Raw genomic sequence first — 16167 nt, 5'->3', positions numbered from 1 at the left:
TTACGTGGTCAGATGTTATTGAAAATTACTGAAACCAAAACGTGGAGAGGGCTCTGAGAACTTCTCTGCAAGACACAGAGCTGTGCTACAAATGCAGGAAGAGCTTTAATAATTCCAGTCTTAGAGGGGAAGAGAGACGAGTTCAAGTGATGTATATTGATGGCACTGCCAGCAGCAGAAGTTAGCAGGCAGCAGGTTTTGTGGAGAATATTTGAGGTGAGATTGGAAGAACAATAAACTGAGAAACAAAAACCTTGACAGTGTTTTAAAAACAAGCACTAACAGCTGCTGCAAGCCTAAAGACTTTAATTGTGTTTTTCTGAAAGACTAAAAACTCCCCAAACCATGCAGAATCAGAATTTCCAGTGTAAGAGCCTGGGGTAAGCAGATATCTCTCACTTACAAATTGCCTTCGTGGCTTTGAGAATGTTGCTGCAGCACTTAAGGTGCATGGCACAAAGCAGGCTTGTAACAATCTTTGTGACATGCAATCCCTTGCTAAAAATGAATGGGTGTAAGAAGACTGCAGAATGTTTATGATTTCTCTTTAATGAGTAATGTGCATTTCTGAAAAGTATGGATGGCATTAGCTCAAGAGATTGCTCAAAGAAATCCCCAATACCTTTTGCAATATAATAAACTGAAATTCTGTCTTAATGCTGACATACTGAGTTAAGATTTACTAGCAGGGTCCTGACAAAAGGCACTTGTAATTTTTTTTTTGGAGTACAAAGTGGTGGTTTTTAACCATTCATTGCTTCTGAAGATCATTTCCATGTGTTTCCCATGTTAGTTCAGTTCTGAAATGTGCTGCTCAATGGCATTGGGTTGTGTTCTGATTTGTTCCTTTGCAGGTGAAATGCACCTTCAAACTAACCAGTAATGCTGTGGTGGAACCAAAAATTCAACTCAGTTCTTTTAAATTTGTTTCAAAGACTTTGAAGACTGCATTCTGCCTTCATAGCAAATTTTGCTTTTTGCAAATCTCGTTGTCTAACTTTAGCTGAGTAAGACAGTATTTGTTAAGCATTTCAAATGAACAAGGAAAGGTTTTGAAGGAAATGCCATGTGTATTGCAGAGTTTATGTTTCTCACTGTGGAGACAGTAGCTTAACAAATATTGTATGAGTGTTTCTGGTTTGGTTCAGACCAGCTGCAGATGGAACACCATCAAATATATTGTTTAAACAGGCTATAAAAACAGCCTTGCTAAATCCGAGTAGTGTAATGATTCCAGTGAGCTTGCTGAAATGAGTTATTTTTGGCAGGAAAGAAAGAAGATAGTATTTGGGATGTGCACTGAGAACCTAATTTTCTCTTCATTTAGGGAACAGGAAATGAGAAGCAACACTACAGCTGAAGGTAAAGCTAGCCTAAAACAGTGAGGATGAAAAACTAAGATAAAATTGACCTCTTCAGGGGAAAAGTCAGGCTGACAGCTGTGTCTGGCTGGCCTGGTAGAGAAGACATGATGGGAAAGTTTGGGGTTATTTGGGTTGGACTGATGTCTGAAAAAGGCAGCCAGTGAGGTTCTTGAGGAGGAAGGGGGGAGTTTTGTTTACCTCTTATATATATTTCCTATATAACATTTTGTGCTTTCTGAGGTGCTTTTTTGGAGTATTTTTCCACATAACATTTTAGTCATGGCACCTTGTGTTTGGAAGCCATATGTGAAATCCCGACGGTAATGAAATGCCTCTTGTTAATTTGAAAAACAATGATAATAAAGTTTATAGATTTCCACTATTCTCTGCTATTGAATGTTCTTAAACTAAGCCATTAGTAAGGATGACATGTGGAATTCTGTGCTCTGTCCAGTGTCTTCATGTCAGTACTGCAACTGAATTTGTAAACAGGACAACTGAAGTTATGAAATTAACTTTGAAGAAGAGCAAAAGACTAAAGAGCACAGGATTTGAAAATAGATCTTGACAAATTCAAGGGAGGAGTTATGTGATTCCCTAGGAGGCTCTTGAATATTTAAATGGATCAGGAAGAATTGTTAAACTTTTGGTTTTAATCAATTATCTTAGTTGAGGATTGTCACTAATTACCTGAAAGATTGAATAATATTTTTTTTCCTGTCTTTCCACTATACATTCTTTTTTTATTTCATCATTACATTTGTTGGGTTTGTTTGTTTGTTTCTTTGCTAGGAACTAAAGATGGGAGTCTGAACATGCCATACTGTTACTCCTATGGGAAATCTTAATGATCCTGTTTATGTTTTCCACCCATGCTTGGCAATGCCATCTGGCGTGCAGTTGGCAGATTTGAGGGGAGTAAGAAATTGTCCCCCTTCTCCCACCCTCTCATCCTTGTTTACACTGCCAGAGGCTGTTGGGATTTTTATTTTTCCGTGCTCTTTCTGTTTTATGGAGTAAAGTTAACTTCTTGTACTTAGTTCAACTGCTTCCCTGTGGCTCCCTGGCTGTGTGAGACCTGTGGTGCTGCTAAATGTATTTGTTCTTTATTTCTGTAGAATGTCTGAAAGGGTTTTTATCTTTTGTGTTAAAGATACACATTACAGGCTATGAGTGTATTTCAGCTGCTGCATGTGTAGGTATGGATAGAATGGGTGTTGTTCTCTATTTTAATTTAACAAATACTACATAGTTTAGGACTCCAGGGTGATCAAGGTAGTCCCCTTCCATCATTTACACCCCTATTCTGCTAGGAAATATATCTGCTACAATCACACAAGCAGCAAAATCAACATTATGTTTTAACCCTGAATGTATTAAAACTCTTGCTCTGAAAACTTGATAATTTTAGACTATTTCTTTGCTATGTAGTACTCTGGCCTGTACACCCTCAATCTAGTTCCTAGGACTGCACTAGGAATAGAATCAAACTGTTTCAAGTCCCATTTTTCAATGAAGGAGCTAGAGTTTTCATGGGAAAAAAATAGGATCTGTGATCTTAGAACCATTGACCAAAAGGTGTTGAAAATATAATAATTCTAACACATGTATTTTTCAACAGGATCAGAGCACTCCCAGCCTTTCAAATACCTTTCCATGTGACTTAGAAAGCAAAGATGAATATGCAAATGTAAGGTTTTGAGCTACTTGAATATTAACTACTTTTGAAATCTGCTTCTATTGAGATGTTTGAACATTAAGAACAGTGAACATTACATAAATGGTAAGAATGGCTCATTAATTAAAGCAGAGTTTGTGTGACTGCTGATGAATGGCTTGAAGTTCTATTAATTTGTTAATGGTCTGTGTCAGTACAGAGTTAATTTTTGAGTTGTGAAGTGGTATTTGAGTGTTGCATAGGAGATTGCAGAACACTGGTAGAGCAATACCAGCTCTGCCAGTGTTGCTTCCTTCAAGCATGGTGTAATTTAGGCAGAGTTGGAAGAAAGCAATGATTTTTTGTTCTCTCCATTCAGCAGTACTATATCTGTTTCTATACTTTGTATTCATTGTCTTTATAAAAAGTCATAAATGGTATGTGTGGGATTCCTTAAAAGCAGAGGGTTTTGGGCATGTTGGGAAAGGCAGGCCTCAGAGACAGCAGGATGGTGATTAGAGCTAAGCAGTAGCTGTAAGATTTGTCAGCAGAAAAATTATACAAGAAGTAGAAAGAAAGGACAAATAGAACACTGGTCTGTGTATTAATGCTTGGGTAGAATAACTTCCTAAGTTGCAGAAAAGTATATCTGGTGAGATAGTAGGAAGGTCTAAGCTTCATAATGGAGCTCTGTGGATTGTATCTTGAGGCTTACAAACAAGTATTGTATTTGAAATAAGCAAAAATTGTTTTAACCAAAGGTACATGTGCTTATAGTGATTGGATAGAACTACTGTCAGTATGCTTTTGCTTTGTGTGACTGGTCAAAAAGATTTTAAAGTAAGTTGTAACATTAAGTTCTTGGTCTGTTGCGTGAGATGTGAGCTGCTGGCATCTTCCCATTGTCATAACCATGTAATGAGAGTGATGCTGGGAAATAAAACAGCTTGAGAGGTGTTCCACAGCAGCCCTGTCCCGTTTGTGATTTGTACATAGCCCCTGGCCAGTGATAGTATGGTCTGAGAAACTTCTAGTGTGCAGCTGTGCCTGCTTGGGGAGCATGCTGAGACTGTGAATAGGAGACACCAGCACTGTCATGGAGCTCTGAACAGGAAACAAGGCTGGGTTTGTCCATGCATGACACAAAATCCTAACGCTGCTCTGGCTCCCTGCAGCCACCCTGTGGGACCTGGAGCCTGAGGAGAACCTGTGCTGCAGCAGCAAAAATGTTCCAAAACTGAAGTCAGAGTAATTGCTGTTGGAAGGGGTGCCTGGAATGTGAGGATTAGCAAGGAACTCTCTAAAGAGCTGTCAGATGTAGGGGGGGAACTGAAAATGTGACTGATGGCAGAGTGAGACTGTAACTGCTGTCACTGAGCAGGGAAGTGGCCCAGAGGGGCCATCTTAATGTGAAATATAAGTACACAGGGTACTTCAGAGCAGCAGTGCTGTTGCAAGAGGAAACTTTTAAATCACTGATCCATTAGGTGAGTCAGATCCATTGGTGGGCACCAGCAGGGAATAAAGGAACTAAGGATACCCAGGACCCGAGGAACTGATGGGCAGCCACAAGGGAAGAGTCTGTTATACATGAAGCAGTTGCATAAACTTAAAACCTGCATTGTCAGAAGTTTGGGACCAAATTCTCCAATCCTGTGGGGTGTGAGCACAGACAGCAGAAATCAGTGTGGAATACCTGTTGAAGTGGTAGAAGGATAAAGCAGCACCATAGCCCATCTGAGAGCACAGGGAGACAGAAGTTGCTTCCTTCAGTGCCATCAGAAGACATGGATTATGGGCAGGAAAGAATCAAATGTTTCTCAGCCATTTTCCTGGCAAACCAGAGAAGTTGTTTTATTTGACTTACCTACCAAACCCCCATACCTTAGAATGGATAGATAATTACTTTAAACATGCTTGAACTGCATCACTGCAATTCATTTTGAGTGTATAGCAATCCCTGTACAGATTATTTGGTTCTTGAGCCTGTTTATTGCTTTTATCTGTGATGTTACATTAGGAATAAATGGGATAGCTTAGAAATGCTTTTGCAATAAATGACTACATCAGATGTTTAAGGTAAAACTGGGAGATAACATGAGGATTCAGAGCAGGAAGACTCAGAAAAATGCATAGCAGATGTGTAGTGCATACTGTGATGGGACACAGATGTTTTCCTTGCTTCCTATTTCAAACTAAATTCACTAAAAATCATACTCTGAATCAGGTAAGAAGAAAGTGCTAATGCTGTGCAGCTGTCCTTGCTGAAGGATGGCCTTTGTCTCACATAATTGCACTCACAGCTGTATTACAATAGAGCTGTGTGCTAATGGGATGCTTTGGCCATAAACCCAAAAGCCATACAGAGGCCAGTCCCTTTTGTGGGAAAATAAGAGCCTAACCTGTGAGGGTCACACTGTAATGTAAAATATGTGTGTATTTATCCAGGGGAGTCATTACCAATAAACCTTAGTGCTGCTCTTTGCCTCAGTGTGTACACCAGCTCAAGTAGAAAATCAAATGACAGGTTAATGCTATGCATTTGCAAAACCCCTCTGAGAGGAGCAGACACTGTTGCCCATAAATATAAACCTTTTAAAAGATTACATGGGTGAAGGTGAAACAAATATTACTGTACTGAACAACAATCTGCTCTTGTCCCTGCAAGTCAATTATGAGGCTTTTATTGGCACTAATGGGAGCAGGTTTGGCCTGTTCTTGATCTGTAGAGGGTCTGTATAAAGTGCAATTCAGTGTTTTGGTTAGATACAGAACTAAAAATTTTTAAATTGAAAAAAAATTAAAAACCCAAACCAACAAACAAACAAACAAAAAAGTAAAACCCACAAAAATGAAACCAACCAACCAAAACCCACCAACCCCCCAAAAAACAAACAAAAACCAAACAACAGAATAGCATAAATTATCTCCACACCATTTCCAAAGCATGGTAATGACATCTATATTAGAACCAAAAAGGAGTTGTTGATATTCTGTTTATTCCTGCAGGAGAGTTCATGTGGTGGAGAGAAGTGAATTTTTATAGCTGGCCTTGGTGCACTGTTACCATGGTGAGTTGCAAACAATTCCCCTCTGGATTCTGGTGGATTTGAGCATTTGCTGAAGTTAAAATTGTTACTGAGTGAATTATTGAGTTCAGAATTCCTGGCTTATACTTTGTTGGTAGCAGAATTCTGGGACTAAAGTCTCAGTGTCTGAATGGTTGGCTCCTGATAAAGCAGTTTGAGGTGATGTCTTATGCCTAAATAAGCATCCTCTGGAAGGTGTGAAATGTACCAAAGACAGGAAATGGAAAAGAGCCTCTGGCTTTCCATGAGATTTTTTGAGTGTTCCTTACTGTTTGCTAAGGCTCATTCAAAGTAATTTGCAAGGGTTACTTCCTAATAGCTCATGGGCAGTGACCCACATAAGAAAAACTTCTGCAACTTCACTTGCTTTACTTATCTAAAAGAATTTTTGGAAAAGGGCCTGCTAGAAACAGATTATGCACATTTTATTTACATTTGCTGCTTTCTTGCAATCATATAACTCTTTTAGGTGGGACTGACTAACCAGATAAGGTTTGAGCTTCTGTTGTTGGAGAGAGGAACCAGGATCTGAGCTGGAGAGCATTATCCACTAAGATACAACTAAAGGTAGAAAACAGGAGCTGTCCACACAAGGGAAGAGAAAAAAATGGAAGCAATGAACTGTAATATTGATCTGTTCTAGGAGTGGAATCAGGCTGACAGAAAAAAGTCTAATTTGGAAAACAGCTGGACACATTTCAGACTCTGGGTTAAGGCACAAACTTTAATCCCTGAGAGAAATATGGGAATTAGTCCTGAAGGCAGCTGTCCAGACTGGCTGGACATGCAGTCTGTAAAAGTCTGCAAATAATAATGAACTTCATAAAGCTGCTCAGTTTGGGTTTATTGTGGGTGGATCTTCTGCTGTCCTTACAGATGCAAGAACAATTCATATGTCCTTCTGCTCCATACACAGGATATACACTTGGACTTGGAGGAGCACTGAATTTATGACAGATCCATGGAAGGCTGTGCTGTGTTCCCGTTGCCTGGTACTGTGGAAAAAATGAGTTCTGACTCAGATGTTTGTGTGGCACAGGCTGGAAATGAATTAATAACTTGTTGCAGTAATCGGCTCTTTAGGGCATGAAAGTGGGAAGAAAAGGACAGGTTTTGGCTAAGTATGCTCTTGATGATGATGGTGAGGAAGCAGATATGTAAGGGAGAGATACTTCCTTGCTGTATAGAACTTTGTCTGGACACATAGCTCTTTGATGGTATGTTCTACATGATTGTAGGCAAGGAAGTCCTGAATTCAACTTTTCATTTCTTTTCACAGTGGTGTTGGGTTTTTTCTTACCTTTTTTCCTAGGCAAAAAGGAACATTTCTTTCATAGTAAAATATATAGGATATTATAAATAACTTCTCAGCAATGTATAGTTGTCTGCATTAAAATGGAACTATGTTACTAATGAATGTTGACTTGGAATTGCAGCCAGTATGGTAATGAAATGTAGCCCCATTAGATTTAAGTAATTTGCAAATTGAGGTTGTTATCAGTTAATAATGATACCCCTGGCTGATGTGAGAAAAGGGTCTTCGTGCTACTCAATTGAATAGGAAGTAGGACTTGTAAATAGAGGTAAACTAGCATAAATGTTAAGTTATGGGTTAATTCCATGCATACATTGCAGTAAATCCCCACTAGTAGACAGCTGTCAAGACTGCCTAGAAAACTGGACTACATTTATTTTCAGTGTGATCATTCTCCTACTCATGTTTTACTTCTAGGAAAGCTCTGAGTAATTATTTCTGTGTGAATTCCAGCGGTACATCAGTTTATCACAGTCCTTGTATTAGTTATATATATTTGTAATTAACCACAAGTTATTCAGGTGCTAAACAGGTGCACCAACTTCTAGGTCACTTTTGACTGTCTTAACCAGACCTTTCAAAAGAGTAGGCATAATAAATCATGTTTGAATGAAGATTCATCCAGGGTATCTCTGGAGTTTTTAGTAAATGTGTATTTTTTACCTGAAGGAACTGCCAGGGAATCAAACTGCATCACAAACCCCTGTGAACCCAGAGTATTTCACTACCTCTGTATAATTCTGGTTGTGTGCTGCTCAACGTGAGGCCAATGTTTTGTTGCCACTGGGTTTACTCTGACACAAGATTTGACCAGGGACCTGTGTGACTACAGAGCATCTGGGCTGTTTCTATTTCTCCCTTAATTAAAATGAGAACTATTTGTTAGGAATCACTGTGGAAAGCCTAGAGGCACCAAGAGGGAGCCTCCAATAGAGAAACTCACTGCAACCCTCTGGAAAATTCAAAGCTCAGAATAGTAAAAATCTCTGCAGTTGTGGCAAAGCAGAGTATGAAAGAACAAAGTCACCCTGACTGGTCAGAAATTTGCAAGTAGATATAAATAAAAGCTGGATTCTCTTATTGTGTCAACTGGGGTCCAGTGAAGCATTTTATTTTCCTGATCCTATAGAATGATTGATTAAATATGCCAGTCAAAGAGCTTCTCAAATAAGAAATAGTTACCTCTTCTTTGCCTCTTTCAGTAGCTGTGAAAAGTTTAGAAAAGTTTTTTTGGCCCTGTCTACATTTTCCTCCAAGAAAAACATGATATTAATGGTAAAACATTTGGTTGAATGAGAGTGCTACAAAGCTGTCTGAGGATACAGTGTGGGTGACATAAAGGCTTCCTGCTGCTGTACCAGTACCAGTATCTGCAGAAATGCTTACAGGAGTTTGCTACCCTTGACTTTTCACTGCCTCCCTGTTTATGGACTTACTTAGGCCTCCAAACAGAGTGCTTAAAATGCTGCCAAATCAGAACACCTCTTTCTGAGTGTCTTTACAGGTGTGACAATGGGCTGTAATCCTTTAATTCAGTGAGTTGCCTGTGAGTTACTGGAATATGGTTTAACATTCTCTCTTCTTGTCTGAAGTCATACATTTGGCACTGACTGGCTGTAAACAGGATGTGATGTTTCCTCAGTCACACACCTTTTCTCCTGGCACTGAACACTGTAGCTGGTGGAAGAGGAATTTGCTTATTGCCAGAGGAAGCTGTAAGTGGAAAAGGCTGAGCTAGGTGATTCACAGGGGGTTTGATTTGGTTTTGTTAGCTTATTTCCCCTAAAGGGCTGTCTCTGTCACCTGGGAGCACAGGGGTATCCCCTGTCTTGGGGGACATCAGTTCTGCTTCAATCTATTTTTTTTCTCTGCATATGAATGTGTATATTATTTAAAAATTAACTATAAGCTCCATATTACAATAGTCAAGGATGACTGCTGCTAACCATTAATCTTATTTATGCTTGTTTTCATATAGTATAAGAAAAACTTGCCAAAACTCTATTTTATATTATTAATATGAGATTAGATGGCCAAGCAGTTCTTTCTTTTCTCTCATGCCTAAGCTTGCTAACCTGACAGCAAGACAGGTGGCCTAAAACTACTGTGATGAAGGAAGCTTGATCAGGGTCAAGGGGTCAGCTGGAGTAAAATTAGACAAATAACCAGGGTTCAAGGATATCCTGAAATGAACAGCATAGTTTGCATTATCTGTTGGCAGTTATTTTAAGAATTGTAAAGCAAGGACTCCACAATGTCCTAATTTTGCAGGGATAGTCTGTAAAAATCATAAATTCTGTGAAAGGGGTCAGACTCTAATTTACAGGTGTGATTCAAAGCTTGCTGAGGTCAATGAAAACCTCTTCTATTAAGTCTAGTAGGGTTTGGTTCGTATCTTAAGGGAAAAAAGGTGTATTGAGAGAGTGTTAAGATTAAATGAGAGCAGTAAATGTTTTCCCAGGATAAATGCACTTTTCATCTGCCTATCATTGAAACAGGAAAAAACCTGTTTATAAGACTGGTAGATTCTCGCAGTTCCATTTTAATTTATTTCAAAATACAGTGAGCCTAATGAGTGAAGAGGGAGAGTATTCATTACCTCCTGTTATACAGTAAATGCAAATGCACCTTTGCCTCAGGGATCCAGGTGAATAGTGAATTTGGGAAGATGTCTCCTGCCAAAATGTCCTTTTCAGTACAGGATGAACCAGAAGTAATGCTGGAATTATTTAGCCCATTGAACACACAGTCCTGGAGCTATCCTCTAGCTAAAAGCGCAGGATTGCATTTTCTGCTGATGGAAATGAGAACTGCTCCACTGGCACTTGGAGCCACATCACCACATTCTGTGAAGTACTTGGTCTGGTTTTCTCTACTGTTTTCTCAACTCCTGAGTTGTAAAGGTCCCACTCAGGCTGTTTGTCACACAGAACCACTGGTGACGTGGCTGTAAGGAAAGGCACTGTACCAGTCATTAATGCTGCTTTGCATCAGCTGCCTTACAGAAGAGAACTGGTCCCTAAATCAATCACCAAGAGCCTTTTAAAATGAAGGGAAAATAGTCAATTTTGAGTTTGCTTTTTTGCAGCAAAATCGAAATTTCAATTCTCCTACAATCTTAGGCCAGGCCAGGCTTTTGTGAGGATAATGGGACATAAGTACCTTTTGTCTTCTGTTAGGGAGGGTAAATTGTATAGCTGTCAAGTTGCAGCATATCTGTAAGTGCTGAGTGAAACCTTTGCTGGGAGGAATAAAATGAGTGTGTCAAAGGAGAGGGAAGGATGCACATCCATCAAGGAAACCTGTTAGAATCCAGAAGCAGGTTTAAATCAGTACAGATGCCTTGACCATCTGCTGAGGATATGTGTGGACCTAATTGCACAGAACAACTGTCATTTCATTTTTTATAAACACCTTAGTTTGCAGGATGTTTGCAGCTGAAGTGAGCAGCTTCTCACTCCCAAAGGAGCAGCTTCTCCTCCCAAAGCCCATGTTCTTGAAAAAGCTCTCTGTTCTTTTTTAATGCTCAGATTCTAACAATATGGTTTATTTGAGGTTCTCCTATTGTGTATGTCGTGGTTTGACACATAAATGAATTTTCTCAGGGGTCAAACCGATCAGTGTCAGGTTTGGATGGCTGGACACCCCTCTGAGAAGACAGGGGTTAAAAGCCAGAACTCCCAGCAGAACTGTCTCTTTTTGATTCTTTGGAGGGTGCAGACTCTGCCCTGCCCAGCCATGGGCTGGCTGGGGAGGAGAAGCCATGGGCCTGGGGAGGTGGGCCAGGGGTGAAGGGGGAAGGGACAGAGAGCCTGAAGGCACCTGGAAATTTGCCAGCAGAGGAGAAGGAGAAGGGTGGGAAGGTGCCCAGCGTGGGAGATGGAGTCTGGGCTGAGATTTCAGCTGTCCAGGGAGTCCAGGACTTTTAACCCTTTCCTAGGGAATGAGAGCTTTGTGAAATATTACTCCTCCTCAGTTTGAAAGAGAAGAGAGACACTCTGGGACCTGAGATTTAGGACAAGAATCCTAGGTGGGGGATGATGATGGAGTGGCTTTTGGCTGGACTTTTCTTGTTAGCCACAGACTGAACCAATTTCTCCTGCAACAAAGACTGCATTTTAGGGGGATGCTGGTGAGCCAAGAGACCTGCTCCAGTGACTGCCAGCACAGGAATGGAGTGAACAGAGAAGAGTTGAGGAGGGTGTGGTGGTGCCCTGTGTCTCCAGAAGGAAGAAGATCTCTGTTGCACCCTCAGCCCCAGGGGAGGAAGAAAATGGGGGGGACTGTGGTCCCAAAATGAGAAACTGAACTGTTGTCCTTTTGGTCCTTGGTAAAGCATCCTTAAAGGAGCCCTGTGAGCAGTCTGGGTCCATACACAGTGGTGAGAGCACTGTGACATGGAGAGGAGAGGGTCACACTGGCAGATTCTCTCTGGGCAGTGCCATGTGTGACATGGAAACACAAGAGGTGGCAGGTGTGTTTCCTGGGGGTCTGTGGTGCAAGAGAGACTCCCCTCTCCCCTGATGGACTCAGTATTGATTATCTGAAGGGTGGTGACTTGATTGAGAGTCCAAGTTGTGTCTCACTGTGGCTTGTTGGAGTTTAGATGGGGGGAGGAGGAATGTTTTGGAAGGCTTTCATTCTGAATTTAGCATGTGCTTTTTTCAAAGTCATAGCTTAATACAGTTCTTTCTCCTTTATTTCTAAGCTTGGGCCTGCTCTGCTCTGTTCTGATCACATCTCACAGCACTGATTTGGGGAAGGTGCATTTTTGTGGGGGCACTGGCATCGCACCAGGGTCAAACCCTGACAGTGTATTAGGAGTTCCATCCAGCCTGTCCTGCAGAGGAAGCTGGAACCCCTTGCAATTTACCATTCCTGACGTACCTCAGAGTTTGTCACACAAGTACCAAGGTACTCTGAGCTGTGAAGATGTTCCCAGAGCTTTGTTCTTGTGGTTTGCATCACTGGAAGCTACAGGAGGAGAATATCTGCACTTTCTGTCTGCCTGTCCATTATTTTTATTACAGAGAAAGGGAGTGTTGCTGCCCCTTCTAGTGCATGTTAGGGCTGCAGAAGATAGAGATGCATGTGCAAATAGATAAGATTTAATAGAACCTAATGAAGGACATTTTTGTGTGCTCAAATATACCTTAGTGGACGATTTTAAGCATTTAAATTCACAACTGGCAGCAGTAAATTTCATTCATCATTTTAAAGCAGGGATCTTTTCACTCCAGCTTCATAAGCACAGAGTTTTAGGTAGAAGCTCAGTTTCATCTGGTAGGAATAAAAGTAAATGTCCTGTGCCTGGTCTCTGTCAAATGATTGACTGTTCCTGAGCATGGAGTATTTGGAAATTGTTCCCAGTTGCTGGTTTTGTCACAGTGTCTTTGCTTGTTTGTGACTTGTATGAGAAGACAAACTAGAGACATGAGGGTAAACAAGTGAAAGAGTATTGTTTATCTTACACACATTTACATGTACATTTCACATTTCCATTACTTGGGTGACGAGCCTTAGTCTCCACTTTTCTTTCTTTTGAAGTAGAATATGTATTTTTAGAGGCTGAGGTTTTTCAAAAGCAGATCCATTGTAATCACAGGAAATCTATAAAAAAAAATTTATAGAAAAATAAAGATATGGCTGGAGAAAATATCTGGGGTCACTCTGAGATAAATGTTCAGGGGTTTTCTATTTTACTGTCTTAGCAGATTTTACTAGTGTTACTTTAAGCCATATGATTATATCAATTTAGCTTGCTAAAATTGTAATAATATATATAGATAGATGCATAAATTCTAAACTCATGAAACCATTTTCTCTCAAGATTCAAAAGTGAGTCAGAAGGCAATGACCTAAGATTCCCTTTTTTTCGATAGGTTTCCTTTTGTTTTCCTGGCATTTTTGTTTGAGATTTCACTAGAAGCAGTTCTCCCAGTTCTTGAAAACTCCAAATACCACATTTGTACTTCACAACATACCTGGGTTATAGGGAAATGTGCTTCATGCTTGACATACTCTTTGTCACCACCTGCAGAGTCCCTGTCAGAATGGGAAAATACGTCCCCACATCTGGATCCTCTGCTGTGAGCACAAGCTGTGATGATAGGAAGGAGAGGGTGGAAAGTTTGCCTGGAACTCCCTTTGGTAAGACCCTGCCTGATTGCATTGCTCAGTCATGGCCAGCTTGGAGACACATTTATGACTTCCAGGCTGCATCTTGGTTTTTTTAAATACTCAGGCAGTTCATATTTTACAGCTTTTATTTATCATTGGATTTCTTTCTGGAAACCCTTCCAGGTGTAAAAACGAACCAAATTCTGATTCCAGTCCTATTTTTTAGATTCCCAGGATACCAGCTTTATTAAAATCCAGGAAATACACTCTGGAAAGGTTTTCCCTGATTCTTAGGGCAAAGTTCTCTTATGCAGGCTGATTATCAACTGCTTTGTAAGGATCTCTTTCTTCTACCACCTCCAGAATATTATTTGCTGTTTGCCCTTGGAGATGCTGCACCACTTGACTGTAATTCAAGTGTTATACACAGACTGGGTTTTCCTTCCAAGACACACCTACTAATTGTTCTATTATTGGTATAGAAACAGGGAGGAAGCTTTTTAGTCTGACCCAACCTGATCTAAATGTAAAAATAAAAGTATTTCACTAGTCACTGTCTAGAATTATTTCAGTTTTCTTTGCCCTGCTGCTGGTGACCAAAATATTTGACTTTCTTTGCCTTTCTTTTCCATTCTGATTAAAGCTGTATTTAAAAACCATGTTTAATACACCAGCATGTTCTGTATTTGTAGCTATTAACTGTGGCATCTTTCCAAGTTCTATTTTAAGACAACTTTTGTTTAGTGTTTGTGTGATGCTCCAATTTCCATATCCTCCCAGTGCAATGGAGGCTTCTGTTCCTCTGCTATATTGCAAGTTTCATTTCAAGCTCCTTGTTAAAGCTCAGCAGTTGTATATTTATCATCTGGGTAATTATCTGACATTGTCAAATAATTGCATCTTTTAATGTTTAGAAGCTAAAGCTGCTTATCAGGCTTTTTGGTATTACCCTCCCTCTTGTTGCTCCTTTAAGAAATAATGCCTTGCTTCTCTAATTTTTCCTAATATTTTGGTATTTGGGTTCTTTTATTTTTCATCTCAGGTTTCCCAGGAGATAAAGATGACATATTTTTGTCTAAAATATATTCCAGAAACTTGCTGATGAGGTCGTGCTATGTATGTTTGTTCACACAGGGACTATATTTGAGCTAGAGGTTTCCAGATCAGCTTTCAGAATAGACTCCAGATGGTCTGGAATCCTTCTTTAGTGATCTATAGCTAATCAAATATTCAGCACAAACCATTCTGTTTTTAAAGCTGAGCACAGTCTTTCAGAAAAACAGCATATTGATCTCTTACTTTACTTTTCATAATTTCTTTTGTTCCATTATTTGGTGTTTTTCACTGCTGGTCCTCTCACTTATTTTGTTGTGTGGCTCAGGAGCTGTGGGGCGCCTTGTGTCTTACATTTCAGTCAATAAAGGAAATTAATAAGGCCTTTGTGGGCTGTAGCTTTTTTTTTTTTTTTTTAATTACTATGAAGGGAAGAAAATAAGGTTGTGCTGTGGTCTCTATTTGTAGCAAGCCCTACTTGCCAATTGATCTCATGGAACAAGGCAAAGGGAGGTGCAGTAGGTTGGGAGAACAGCTTTCTTTTGTTTTGGTGGGGCTGATTTCAGTAAAATATAAATGAGCTGTGTGCTGGCGTGGACTCAGCAGTGTTATATTTGTGTCTGAGTGCAAACAGCCCAGCATGGTCAGTGCAGAGACTACTCCTGGCCACCTGTAGTCAGAGAGACACATCAAGGAACAAATCTCTAAGGAGAGCAGATTCTGCTTATTATTGAACAGGATCAAACTGGGACTCCCATGAGATTTTTCTGTCATGCATTCAAATCAGAATTAAGAATTATCCATTCTTTATTAAATGGTGGGAATTATTAAATGCTGAGAATTATTCATTCCATTCTGGAAACATTGTTATAGGAATGCTTCCTTACTGTTCTAGAGCTGAGGGGCCACTGAATATTTCTACAGAGCAAAAATATTTTTACAGAGAATATTTTTTCAGGTAACAAAAACTTTTTCTGCTTCTTATATGCACAAAGATTATTATTGTAAATCCTTGAATAAAGTTTGGCTCAGATTAACTCTAGATTTGATTCATTAAAACAGCTTCAGGCTTATTGGACAAAGTTAGGACCATGCTTATTAAATATTTTGTTGATTAAAAGCCAGCATATTTTATTGTTACATGTATATTTACTCAGTATTCAATGAGATATAAATTGGATTTAAAAAAATACATACAAATTATATTTAAAGGGCCTTAATATATGAAAAAATATATTCCTTATGAATGTGAAAATTAAATTGTGGGGAGTTTTATGTTTGTTTAATAAAACTTGGGTTCTAGAGGCTTATGGGCCACTCTAGTAACAAATGAAGTTATTTATCAACACAGGCTCTTTCAGGATCTGATGCAAAAAGTATTAAAGGCAGTGGGAGGTCTCTGGCCCTGGGAGTTCAGGGGCTACATGCTGTTCTGGGACTTCTCTCAGGTTTGAATGTGAGAGTAAATTTACTTAACTGGAAGAAAAGAGAAGTCTGAGAGTAACTGGAGGCAAATTCAGACATATATAGAAACATGTAGTGCTCTGTTTTTAGTATAAAAATAGCATA

General features: G+C 39.7%; 2 long non-coding RNA genes across 2 annotated transcripts in view; one reads left to right on the top strand and one right to left on the bottom strand.

The window, feature by feature from the left end:
* Nucleotides 1–16167, top strand: part of LOC116183764 (uncharacterized) — a 63459-nt gene that overhangs the window by 23267 nt on the left and 24025 nt on the right. The window lies entirely within an intron of this gene.
* LOC116183763 (uncharacterized) overlaps nucleotides 12869–16167 on the bottom strand; it is a 28831-nt gene continuing 25532 nt past the window's right edge. The window contains exon 2 of the long non-coding RNA XR_004148457.2: nucleotides 12869–13035. This is a non-coding gene — a long non-coding RNA (uncharacterized LOC116183763). The remainder of the gene's footprint in view (nucleotides 13036–16167) is intronic.

Source organism: Lonchura striata, chromosome 6 (assembly GCF_046129695.1).
Source record: "Lonchura striata isolate bLonStr1 chromosome 6, bLonStr1.mat, whole genome shotgun sequence".
NCBI classification, from domain to species: Eukaryota; Metazoa; Chordata; class Aves; order Passeriformes; family Estrildidae; genus Lonchura; species Lonchura striata.
This window is presented reverse-complemented; position numbering and strand designations above follow the sequence as displayed.